Below are 13050 nucleotides of genomic sequence, written 5' to 3'. Positions count from 1 at the left end.
TATGGATTTAAAATGTATCGTTATTTTATATTGGCAGATTTATATGTGATTATTCACTAATGACTCTCGTGTATGATATAATTTCACACATTTATGAATCACCTCACGTACCTCTTGGGACATTGCCACGTCCCCCCCCCCCCGGGGGTCTGCGTACCCCTGGTTGAGAACCACTGCTCTGGAAGATATTTGGTCTATCCTTCTGCTCCGGCCAAACGTCGTTGAAGAATTACGTGGGAGAACCCCCACTTTACCTCACCACAAGCTATCTGCCAATTTCGATCGATTGTGGTGTAGCCATGCCTTGCCACTGGGTATACTGAGATTTAAGGAACTTGAAGCACCATTTGTTTCAACTACCGTGCCGGGAGATGGAATAAAATCGGCAACCTCTGGTCCAGTGTGCTACCCTTTACACCACTGTGACAGCTCCCTTTGTTTCTCAGTTAAACTGGTAACACTTTAAGTTTATTGCTCTGGACATCTCTATACGGTAACCGGTTTTTACCAGGTTTTTTTTGTTCATTCGGTTACCAAGAATGCATAAGAACTATTCTAACCACCATTTTAATAAAGGCATGAACACACACAGTGGAGCACGTGACAAATACGAAGCTGCTAAAGTACCGACAGCAGGTTTTACAGAACTAAACTAATAAACAAGCCCTGGCGCAGGAAGGATGCGACGCACCTGGTCGCAGAGGAGTCCCACAGAAGAGCAGGCCAGGCCAGCAGCACGCTCACAGCAAGAACTCACTCCGCAGACGCCACTTGGAGAGGACGCACACACACACAAGGCACAGGGGCCCCGGTGAGTCACGGTTTGTATACGCCCAATGTAATACAATAAGGCTCACGGTGCATTAAACATTCACAAGGGCGAACATAACCCGGTCCCTGCGCACGGCACCTGCACGCTATTCGCTTACGTACGCCAAAGCATCGGGTATGAGCGTGGCCGCCCAACCATGGCACAAGGGGAATGACATATCGCCTGGTTAAACAAGTGGGTTTCACGCAAGTAAATTGCACTTGTTTCAAATGAAGGGCATTTTTTTTCTAGTCAAAAACCTCAAGAGTGAAGTTTAGAAAGTAAATTGCGGAGCTCTTGTCTATGACAGGGCATTTCACTACTGTACTGTGGTGTGCAGTGGTCAAAATGTGCCGGTATACGATGGTATGCCATACTGGCACTTCTCAGAACACCACACACATATATAACGGTTCCTATTGTGATACGGCAGTGGTTCTCTTCGTGTGCTTCCCGGACCACCGGTGGTCTGTGACGATCCTCCAGGTGGTCCGCGGTGGCTGTAATGCAAACGCAGGTTCATCCGGAAAAATAATGGCAACATTTATACCTTTTGTTTCGGGCATTGATATTGATTTCTGTCGAGATTAATTTGTCGTGGGGGTGTGGTGTGGGTTTTGTTGGCCCGGGCAAAGCCGGTTATATAAGCTAGTATATATATGAATTTGCAACATGACCATATATTTTGTATACAATTTGCAAGTGTCACTATCCTCTGCAATTAATATAGTCATTTAAAAATCAATAATATTTTAGGAGACTCTACACAAGATCGTAGAACGGTATATTAATGCAAGTAGAAACAAAGTACTGTCCAGAAATCGTCTTTTCCGCTGCCCTTTTTTCCGCAACTGTAGGGTCCGTGAAAACTCCTATTATCCCCGATCCTATAATAAAACATACACCAAAAAGATGAATCCCTGCAGTCACGAAAGCTTTAAATCGAAATTTAACCGCCTCTACGGGGAGGGTTTCCACATAACTTTGAGATCCTTCAACAAGCTCCGGGATAAGAAGGCTCAGCTAATCGAGTCTCTCACCTTTCTGAAGAGATGCCGCGACTCTAAGGTAATACCAAACGCATTTACACTAACATCTGCTGCTGTAACTTCTTCTAATGCGAAACGAATTCTGTCTAGAACTAGCTTAGCTCTTATCTCAGAGAAAATCAGACTTACGCGCACCGAACTAGATCAGTTAGACAAGACACTCCACAAATCACACTTATCTTTGAGTGCAACAATGTCCACATCGGATTGGGAACATGTAAAAAAAATGACTGCCTCTTCAGCTGCCACTATGTCGACTAAATGTAAGGACAACTTGATTTCCAAATTCAACCGCCTCTCAAACAAGAAACCGGACCCACACATTGAAAAGCTAGATGTTAACAAAGTCGTAATTAATCGCAGTAACAGTTCTAATTCTGAAGGTCTGAAATCCGTTTTAGCTAAAGGACTAAACTTTGCAGTCACACCTAGACACATACCAGTTAATGATATAATTGCTCGAGTAGATGTAGCTCTCAAGGGCCTGAGTCACATCGCTGCAGACGTAGCAAGATCTGAAATATCTGCAACCCTCAAAAACGCTAAGATGCCAGCTAGCAACATCAGCAAAGATGAGCGTTTTGAATTAGCTCAATTAAAAAAGAGGGATGACATTGTCATCCTCTCAGCCGACAAAGGCAATGCCACTGTCATCATGGACAAAACAGAATACAACAACAAAATCCAAGAACTACTCAACGATGGCAGCTATACAAAAATAAAAAGAGACCCCACCAACAGCCTCGTCTCAAAAACCAAGCAAATCATTTCTGATTCAACCGCATTAATTGATCAGACCAAACAGTTCTCGTTGAAACCTTCTGCAGCCAGGCCACCAAGATTATACGGCTTGCCAAAGATACATAAAGAACATACACCTCTTCGTCCCATTGTCTCTACTATCAACTCCCCCACCTATAAATTGGCTCGTTTTTTGTCTGAAATCCTACGGCCTTTCACTGGAAAAACCACCTCTGCGGTACTAAACTCTACTGACCTGGTATCGACAATCAAGGGGATTGCCCTGTCCCCAGACGACCTGCTTATTCACCAAGGTTCCTGTACCTGACACCATCGCAATCTTTGAAGACTTGGTTCATCAAGAACTGAATGCTGGGGTACCCCCCCTGGTGAAACACTGCTTAACCAATACATACTTCACCTGGAATGGAACTTTCTACAAGCAAACTGAGGGCACCCCAATGGGCTCCCCCCTATCTCCGGTTGTAGCCAACATCTTCATGGAGAAATTTGAGACTGACGCCATCCAGACTGCCACTCTACGCCCGACCTTATGGAAGAGGTACGTAGACGACACTTTTGTCATCTGGCCACATGGCCGGCCTGCTCTAGACCAATTTCTCGACCACATCAATTACATACACCGAGCCATCAGATTCACCATGGAAGTCGAAAAAGATGGCAAGCTACCCTTTTTGGATGTCCTAATTCAATGAGCCACTCTGTCTACAGGAAAGCCACCCATACGAATGCTTACCTAAAACCGGATTCCCACCACCATCCATCCCAGAAAAATTCCCTCATCAAGACTTTATACCATAGAGCCTAATGCATCTCCGACCAGGAACACATTGCCAGTGAACTCAAACACGTACGCCAAGATCTTAAGGCTAATGGTTACTCCGACTACACAATCCGCAAAGCCATCACTCCAACCATCAAGAAAGATCCTGTTGAGGAGCCTTTCAAGACCATCCCTACATTGCTGGGGTCACAAAAAAGATCTCCAAAATCCTGATTAAACACAAGATCCAGGTCCGATTCAACACAGTACATAAAATCCGTGATCTGGTCCCGTCTGTAAAAGATGTGGTTCCAGACATACAGCACCCTGGCGTCTACAAACTAAGTTGCCTCTGTGGTAGCAGTTACATTGGGGAAACCAAACGACATGTCTCGGACCGCATCCGTGAACATAAAGCAGACCTGAAACACGGTAGGACAAACACCTCAGCCGTGGCAGATCACTGTTACAACTCAGTGGGCTCACATGATATTGACTTCTCCAAGACAGAGGTTCTCTGCAAGCCATCTGGCTATCATGAGAGATTCGTTCATGAGGCGATCCACATATACAAACACAGAGACAATTTCAACCGAGAAGATGGATTCTGGCTTAGCAATCATTGGAAGGACGTAATAAACCATTTCGGATCTTAACTGATTGTGTTCACGTTTACGGTGACTTTCAGACCGCGTTCCACTCACTGGCATTGTATTCTCCGCAGGGAATGGATTCTTTGCTCCGCTGCAAGTTTTCCCCCCACGACTCACCCATTGACACGACGGTCAATGGTACAGTGTATAATAACAAATAGTATAACATTTATATGCTTAATACAATGTACAAAGTAATATATAGTATCGTAATTGTATAGTAAACATATAGCAGTGTGATACACATTAGGGTGGGTAGAATAATACATAGTGTTATATTAAAATGTATAAGGTATAGGGTGGTTTATAGCAATACAGTATATAATTTAATGTTGGGTTTATCTATGGCAGTATATAGTACGGTGTATGCTCGTGTGATGTAAGAAAATAAAGTTTAGATGGAAGCATATTATATAATTTTTACGACGTAGAATTGTAATGTATTACTTGCTGTTAGTAACTCAGCTTATTGTAGAGTATAGTAAGTATACTGATGATGCTATGCAGTTTACACTTTAGTTTTTTATGTAGTTTATACTTTAGTTTTCTACGTGGTTGTTTAGTAACTGCAGCTACATACTATTAACATTCCTTTCCTTTGTTAATGCTACTCCCTGCACCCTCCTTTGGCTGATCCTGCATAATGCATGGGCATAATATGACTTTGAAACCCCCCCGCCCGCCTCCTACGCATTTGCCATGAATATGCTAAATTCCTCTTGATATGCACATTCTTTTTGTTAAGGCGCTCTTCTTCCACCTCCAACCCAGCTTATATATAAGCTCCTAGCTTTGCAGTGTCTCATTCTTCACCTGAAGACGGCTGCTTGCGTTGTAGCCGAAACGTCGTGAGAATTATTTCATTTTATTATGTTTTATTTGTATTATTTTATTACTTCCCTTCTACGTGACTTTACCGAAAGAACCAAGAAGACATACACTGTAAATATTTTTTTATCTCATCGTGACCACAAATCGTGATAATCAAATCGTGGGGGTGTGGTATGGGTTGGCCCAGTGGACGACGCTCTCATTGGCTGAGCGAATGTAAACAAGGACGGCGGCGGGTACATTTTCTCACTCGTAAGTGCTTTTTTGCTTTTTAGATTTTCTTTTTTTGTAAAAAAAAATCTCCAAGACAAAGAGCGCCATCGCGAATCAGTGTTCTACAGGGTCGCGCGAAGTGACGTCTGCTTGTAATCAATAACGGATTGCCTGTGACATCCTGTCATCATCATCATGGCTTGGCTTCGCGAACGAAGATCTAGGAAGGACATCCATGTCTTCTGCAGGCACGCTGGTGGCTGAAGAGGCCTATGCGGGACAAGCCGGTCCTGCCACAACAGCTGCAAGTATAGGTCTCATCTGGGATGGGTGCTGAGGGATCACGGTTTTTCCTCCTTCTCCTTTTGTCCTCCATACGGGCCCTGCGGGTATCTTCGAAGAAGGAGGTGGCCTGGTGGACTGTGTGCCGCCAGGAGTTGCGATCAGCTGCTTGTGTTGCCCACTGACGGTGATCGATGCAGCAAGCAGTGAGGGACTTCTTCAGGGAGTCTTTGTATCGCTTTCGTGGTGCCCCTATGTCGCGATGGCCAGAGGACAGTTCCCCATACACCACAATCTTAGGCAAGCGGTGGTTCTCCATCCTGGCGATGTGCCCTGCCCAACGAAGCTGTGTCTTGAGGACCATGGCCTCGATGCTGATGACCTTCGCTGACTTGAGGACTTCAGTGTTGGCAACGAAGTCACTCCAGTGAATATTGAAGATTGTGCGGAGGCAGCGCTGATGGAAACGCTCGAGGAGACTCAGGTGACGACGGTACGTGACCCAGGACTCAGCACCATACAGGAGAGTGGTCAGCACAACAGCTTTGTAGACGTTGACCTTTGTGGCTCTTTTAAGGTTTCTGTTGTTCCAGACACGTTTGTATAGTCTGCCAAATGCACTGTTTGCCTTGGCCAGCCTGCTGTCGACTTCGTTGTCGATCTTGGCGTCAGACGAGATGACGCACCCCAAGTAGCTGAACTGGTGGACAGCTTTCAGTTCTGTTTGTTCAATGAAGATGCTTGGTGGATGGTGCTCCTCATGGGGTGCGGACTGATGAAGAACTTCAGTCTTCCTCAGGCTGACTTCAAGGCCGAAGATCTGAGCTGTTTTCGCGAAACAGGACGTAATTCGCTGCATAGCTGCCTCTGTATGAGCAAGGAGGGCGGCATCGTCAGCAAAAAGCAGCTCCCTGATCAGTTGCTCCATGGTCTTTGTGTGGGCCTGCAAACGCCTCAGGTTGAACACGCTCCCGTCGAGACGAAAACGGATGTATACGCCATCAGCGTCGTCGAGGTCCTCTGTGACCTGCTGGAGCATCATGCTGAACAAAATGGTGAACAGCGTGGGAGCAAGAACACAGCCCTGTTTCACGCCGTTTGCAATAGGGAAGGGCTGCGAAAGATTGTTGCTATGTCTGACTTGTCCAAGCTGGTCTTCATGAAGCTGGACGATCATGGTGAGGACCTTCGGTGGGCAGCCTAGCTTGTCCAGGATTTTCCAAAGTCCCTGCCTGCTCACGGTGTCAAAAGCTTTTGCCAGGTCCACAAAGGTGACGTACAGTGCTTTGTTTTGCTCCCGGCACTTTTCCTGAATCTGCCTCAGGACAAACACCATGTCTGTGGTTCCCCGGTTGGCTCTAAAGCCACGCTGGGTCTCTGGGAGGTGATCTTCAGCTATTGCGGGTACCAGTCTATTCAGCAGTACTCTTGCGAGGATTTTGCCGGCGACGGACAGAAGTGTTATGCCACGATAATTGGAACAGTCTGATTTCTCCCCTTTGTTCTTGTACAGGGTGATGATGACTGCATCTTTGAGATCTTGAGGGAGTTTACCCTGCTCCCAGCAGCAGACGAAGAATTCATGGAGTTTGGTGTGCAGTGCTGGGCCTCCGTTCTTCCATACTTCAGGAGGGATGCCATCGACTCCTGCAGCTTTACCACTCTTCAGCTGTTTAATGGCTTCCTCAGTCTCTTGTAATGTTGGTGCCACATCCAGTTCGGTTTTCACTGGTTTTTGTGGGATGCGGTCAATCGCTGGTTCTTGGACTGAGCGGCTAGCATTGAAGAGCGTGTAGAAGTGCTCAGACCAGCGGTTCAGGATTGAGTCCTTTTCAGTGAGCAGTTTTTTCCCGTCTGCACTCCGCAGGGGGCTCAGGATTTGGTACGAGGGGCCATATACCGCTTTTAGGGCTTCGTAGAATCCCCTGTAGTCGCCAGTATCAGCGCAAACCTGAGTTTTTACTGCGAGGTTGGTCCACCACTCGTTCTGAATCTCTCGAAACTTGCGCTGGATGGTGCTGCATTCCAGGCGGAAGGCTGCTTTTTTGTGCGGGCAGGATGGTCGGGCCAGGTGGGCCTGGTGTGCTGATCTCTTCTTTGACAGCAGCTCCTGGACTTCTAAGTTATTCTCATCGAACCAATCTCTGTTTTTCTTCGTGGAGAATCCGAGGGTATCTTCAGATGTTTGCAGAACAACAGTTTTGATGCGGTCCCACAGCGCTTCAGGAATCGGAGGCGAGTCTCCTAGGCAGCTCGGTTCCTCTAGCCTAGATCGTAGGCTTTTCTGGAAAGCTGCTTTGACCGCGGCAGACTGAAGGCTGCAGACTTTGAGCTTCTTCCTCGGGGCGCCACCGTTTCTTGGTCTGGGTTTAAAGTGAAAGCTGAGTTTGCAGCGGACAAGACGGTGGTCTGTGTGACACTCGGCGCTGGGCATTACCCTGGTGTGAAAGACATCTTTTAGGTCACGCTGGCGCACAAGGATGTAGTCTATGAGATGCCAATGTTTTGACCGAGGGTGCATCCAGGTTGTTTTCAGACTGTCTTTCTGCTGGAAGATGGTGTTGGTAATGGAAAGCTGCTGTTCCGCACAGAGTTCAAGTAACAAGCGTCCATTGTCGTTGCAGCTGCCCACGCCGTGCCTTCCAAGTACGCCTTTCCAGGTTTCCGAGTCTCTGCCCACTCTGGCGTTGAAGTCGCCAAGGATGACAATCTTGTCGTCAGCTGGGATATCCTGCAGAAGGCTGCGTAGGTCGGAGTAAAACTTGTCTTTATCAGCGGGATCTGCCTGGAGAGTTGGAGCGTACACACTGAGCAGCGTTGCGTGTTGTTGGTCACGAAGTGGTAGACGCATTGAGATGATGCGGTCAGAGTGGCCAGTTGGCAGGCTTGCAAGCTTGGTAGCGATAGAGTCCCTGATCATGAAGCCGACACCTGAACGGTGTCTCTCTGTCGCTGGTTTACCTGACCAGTAGAGAGTGTAACCTGCGCCATGCTCCCTCAGACTGCCTTCCTCTGAAAAGCGGATTTCGCTGAGGGCGGCGATGTCAACATCCAGCAGAGCGAGTTCGTGTGCAATTAAAGCAGATCGTCGCTCAGGTCGAGTGCTGTCAGCTGAGTCTAGCATGGTTCTGATGTTCCAGCATGCGAGTTTGAGTCCTTTCCCACCTTTTAAGGCGAGTGGGATGCGCCGCCGATTCTTTGATGTAATTCGACCGCATATGAAGATGCCCGTTGACCGCGGTAAGCCAACTGAGGGAGGAGTAGACGAGCTTTGTTTAGGCCACCTTTTCTAGGCCCCTCTCCGTGTGGAGCAAGCAGTGCTGTCCCTAGAAAAGGCTGCTTGGTCGCTCAGGGTGCTGCCGGGTGATGATGTCGTTTCCAGGTCATCATCAGACGACCACTTGCGCCTGAGCCGCCTGCATGCAGGATTGAGACTGCGGCTGCCAGTGTCATCTTACACCTGCCGAGTTCGCCCCTTTCCCATCGCTACAGGACTTAGTGAGACCGGGGGGGGGGGGGGGGTAGACGTGAAGATTTCCTTCTTGCCTGCGCAAAGGAGCTTTCAAGTGGAGTGCAGTGTGCGCAGAACTGACCCCACCCTTTAAACCCGGGGTTCGTCTGCCATGGCCTAGCAAGCTGGGACGGTGACAGCGAGGTCCTCGGGCCGTAGGTTTTACATCAGAGTTTCCTTCTCCTAGGTAGACGGCCTTCCAAGGCTGAAGAGATCCACCTTCCCTGCTATTTCAAAGCTGATAGGCCACAGCCGCAGTCCACAGTAACGAAGTGGCGCGCGTTGGTCCCGAACACTTGGCCGTTGGGTCCTAACGAGACCCTTCCGCCCTGGCCGGTGACTCCGTCGTGGGAGTTCATTCGCCCAGTGATGCAGTGTTGACATCACCCCCTCACGTCGTTTAGCCCGCCAGCTGAAGCGGTTTACCGGGGTGTGGCACTAGGAGCCAGACGTCAGAGATTTAGGAGATGGATGAGGACCAGTGTTTCCGTCCACTCAAAAATTGAGTGCAGCTACCAGAAAACAAAGGTACTACCTCTACCCAGAGCTCCCTACACCCCCTATCCTGTACACACACTGCAATATACACACATTAAACTCAACTATGTGATGGAGGTGTCAGTCACCCCCTTTTATTCCATCTCAAACACTCACACGGTCTATCTGGTGCTCACCCTGGATAAAATACGGAGATCAAGCATGGCAAAACCGCAACTACATTTGTCGAGTGTCAGTGGGGAATCCCTAATCCTAAAGGGCATGGTGCATCACCCACAATGCAAACAAAACAGTGCAAATATAACATGAGAGCAAGTGACGCCGGGAAAAGTTCGGGACTCCCATGTAGCAACCGCTGTTTACCACTAAGTGGCAGTGATGCCACTACGGCGCTTTTGCTATGCTCTGTGCACTTTAAGGCCACGTGAAGTATCGAGGGCCCGCAGGCAGGTCGGGGAACCGGCTCAGGTGCCATGGGTTGGTGGCAGTTTCCTTCCTGAGTGGAGAACTGTCCACTCCTCATGGTGACTGGAGCCAGAACCAGTCCACCAAACCTTTTCTGCGTAATTTGCACATACAAGAAGGTCGTTTGGCTGATGGGTTGTATAAAATTTTTTGCATTATTTTATGTGGAGAGCCATATGTGTGAAGGAAAAGGGAAATAATGAAATCATAAAAATCAAACATAACAAAATAATTATCACGACGTTTCGAACCAAGAAGATGAATCCCTGCAGTCACGAAAGCTTTAAATCGATATATAAAAATAGTAAAAAAAATTGTCTGTCTGTCGGTTTGTGGCTTTGTGTGTTCGCGCGCTTGTGAAGGATTTGGCTCTCCAACGGTGGGGTTTCCATTAAATAAAAAAATAACCCGTAAAAACAAAGTTTTTCACTATAGATCCTTTATATGCGTGGCATCGGTTTTATTTTATTATTCATTTCTGTTTTTCCTGAGTAAGAGTTTCATTTTTATCACATTGGTATTTAAATTAAATATAAGGAAAGTCGTATATAAGGATTAAAAGGTTTTCAGTTTTTGTATGATTGTTTATATTGTACATTTTTGTTGTTTTCTTGAATAATTTTCTGTGTTTAGGAAAAATATATGATTGTGTTAGTGAAAAAAAAAAATTTCCTAAAAAGTGTAAAATTTTGGGAAAAAAAATTCACGTAAATAAATTGCCACGCACAACGAGTCTGTGTGCAAAATGTCAGCTCGATTGGATCACGGGAAGTGGGTTAAAAAACGACCGAAAGATTTGCACGGTCGTAAGCGCGCAAGCAAGTGAACTTAATATAAAGGATTTAATAAGTATAACCAGTAAAAACAAAGTTTTTCACTATAAATCCTTTATATGCGTGGCGGCTAGAGTCCTCTCGTCCTCTGGCTTGAGATGGCTGCCACCTATGGGTCAGATGATTGCATTGCACCATTAAGCAATTGGTAATTAAATATAATATTTTTGTCCTAAAAAGTGTAAAATTTTTGAAAAATTTTTTCACGAACATTAATTGTCACGCACAACGAGTCTGTGTGGAAAATGTCAGCTCGATTGAATCACGGGAAGTGGGTTTAAAAACGACCGAAAGATTTGCACGGTCCTAAGCAAGCAAGCGAACTTAATATTAAGGATTTAAAAATAGCCAAGTACCACGCCGTAAGCCCCGCCGTGAGCAAGTGCTATTTCTTTTTCATATCCGTCAACTTTTAATAAATGTAATTAGCGATTTAGTGCGATTTTTTTGCGCTATCTCTTTATTTATTTATGACGCGTGCACGACCATACCAACTGACGCACCTTTGGTGGGGGGACGGCCAATGCCAAGTCGCACGCCATCGGTGGGAGTGAGGGGGACATTTTCTTTCGCGTTAAAAATACTTTAAAAATACATTAAACGCTGAGCTTAAATCTTCACTGTGTGATGTCCCCCCCACCCCGATGCGTGCAGTTACTAATATATACAGTCGCTAGATGCTACCACTATAGGCCGTAGATATTACTGCAGAGTGGCCGGGGAGATCGTGGCTGGGGAGGGGTGTCAGTGGTAGCAGCCCAGCCCCAGCCTGCCAAGGTGCCACCTCGGCTGGCTGGACAATCTAGGCGAGTCCAGAGGCTCTGCACTGGACTAGGCCTAACCACGCCACTGTCAGGTGAGTACTTTGTGCTATAGAATCGATAACTCCTGCTATAGAGTCAGCATGTACTACTGTTGTGATAGCAGGTACCACCACAGTCGGTAGGCACTGCTGTAATCATAGCAGGTACCACCACAGTCAGTCCGCACTGCTGTTAGATTTTTAAGAGTAGTTTTGAAATATGTTTTTGGCCCGGGCAACGTCGGGTATATAAGCTAGTTTGTTATATTACTCAGGTACTCGGCGACATTCTGCCTCACTTGGCCCGCCCGTGACCTTTCTCTCATGCTTTGTTGGCCTGCGGGGCTCTACATTACCCCACGCCTCCACATAACTCTGCGAACCACGAAGTCCAACAGTCGCAGTCGAGGAGGAAGTCATACCCTGGCTCGCCAGGAGAAGGCAGTACAGCAACAATGTGAAGTTCACCTGCTCAGTCTGTTTGGGATAAAGTGTTGCCCTGTTGTACGCGTGTTTTTTCTCCATGTGCTCCGGTTTCTTCCCACATGTAAACACTCGTGAATTAGCCGATAACACTTTCATAATCAGAGGCGTAGCTAGGAGGGGGCAGGGGGGTACATATGTCCCTGGGCGCCAAGGTAAAGGGGCGCCAAAATGAGGCTCACAACGTTACATTAGAACTTATTGCGGCGGGCGCGGCAGCCTGAAACTACTGCACAAATCTACACCTCAACCTAAAAGTTTATATATCCCGCCACACACAGCCTACATGTCATGTAATTACATTTTGGTACGCGCACCTATTAAGAACTTACATGGAAGAACGTCCCAAACAACAGACAGGCGCAGTCTTTCAGCCCTAGTCACTGGCCTGTTTTTTGGTGGCGGAAACTACGACATGATGATGAACTTGTTGACAGTAACGGGGAATATGAGATAGAATAATCTTCTGAGGTTTCAGGTTTCACGATGTTGGCTACTTAGAATTTGATAAAACGACAAAGCTATCGAAAATATCACAGCCTCTTCGCAATGAAATGATTACTCTCGGATCCTTGCCTTTTCAGCACAGAGACAATCTATCATCAGTATCCAGAGAACGTTCAATTACACCAGCATGGTTTAAACGCTGACTAGCGAACGGAGAGGAAGTGAATCGTTCGTGGCTATTATATTCACCAATCAATAACGCTGCTTACTGTTTCTGTTGTCTATTATTTACATCATCGAGTTCAAACTCACGAGCTTCGTTTGAGTTAACAAACGGTTTCAACAAGTGGAGAAAGCCAGAAAAACTAAATTCTCATGAAAACAATCCTAGCCACCGCATACAGCTTTTACTACATGGAAGTAAGCCAAACGAAGGATAACACTGGTCACACTTTTTCTGGCATAAGGTATTCCAACGGTTTTAATGTAATTTTGGGGTGCTGATTGCAAATCTGGCATCAGTTTTTGTATATCACATCAGGTTTTTTGAGATATCAAATATTGCATTTTCAATAAAAACTGCAGAAGAAAAATATTACATAAATGTGGATATCTACATAAAATTATATTATAAACACACTATCCTA

At 46.4% G+C, this 13050-nt stretch overlaps 1 protein-coding gene across 1 annotated transcript in view; it reads right to left on the bottom strand.

The window, feature by feature from the left end:
• The window catches only part of LOC133358565 (transmembrane channel-like protein 1), a 73466-nt gene extending 72695 nt beyond the window's left edge, over window positions 1-771 (bottom strand). The window contains 1 exon segment of the mRNA XM_061576935.1: window positions 692-771. The gene's annotated coding sequence lies outside the window, so the exon portion shown is untranslated.
• Window positions 772-13050: the final 12279 nt, after the last annotated feature.

Source organism: Lethenteron reissneri, chromosome 7 (genome assembly GCF_015708825.2).
Source record: "Lethenteron reissneri isolate LAM-NWPU_2019-01 chromosome 7, ASM1570882v1, whole genome shotgun sequence".
NCBI lineage: Eukaryota > Metazoa > Chordata > Hyperoartia > Petromyzontiformes > Petromyzontidae > Lethenteron > Lethenteron reissneri.
The sequence above is the reverse complement of the archived record's forward strand: the minus strand, read 5'-3'. Positions and strand labels throughout refer to the sequence as shown.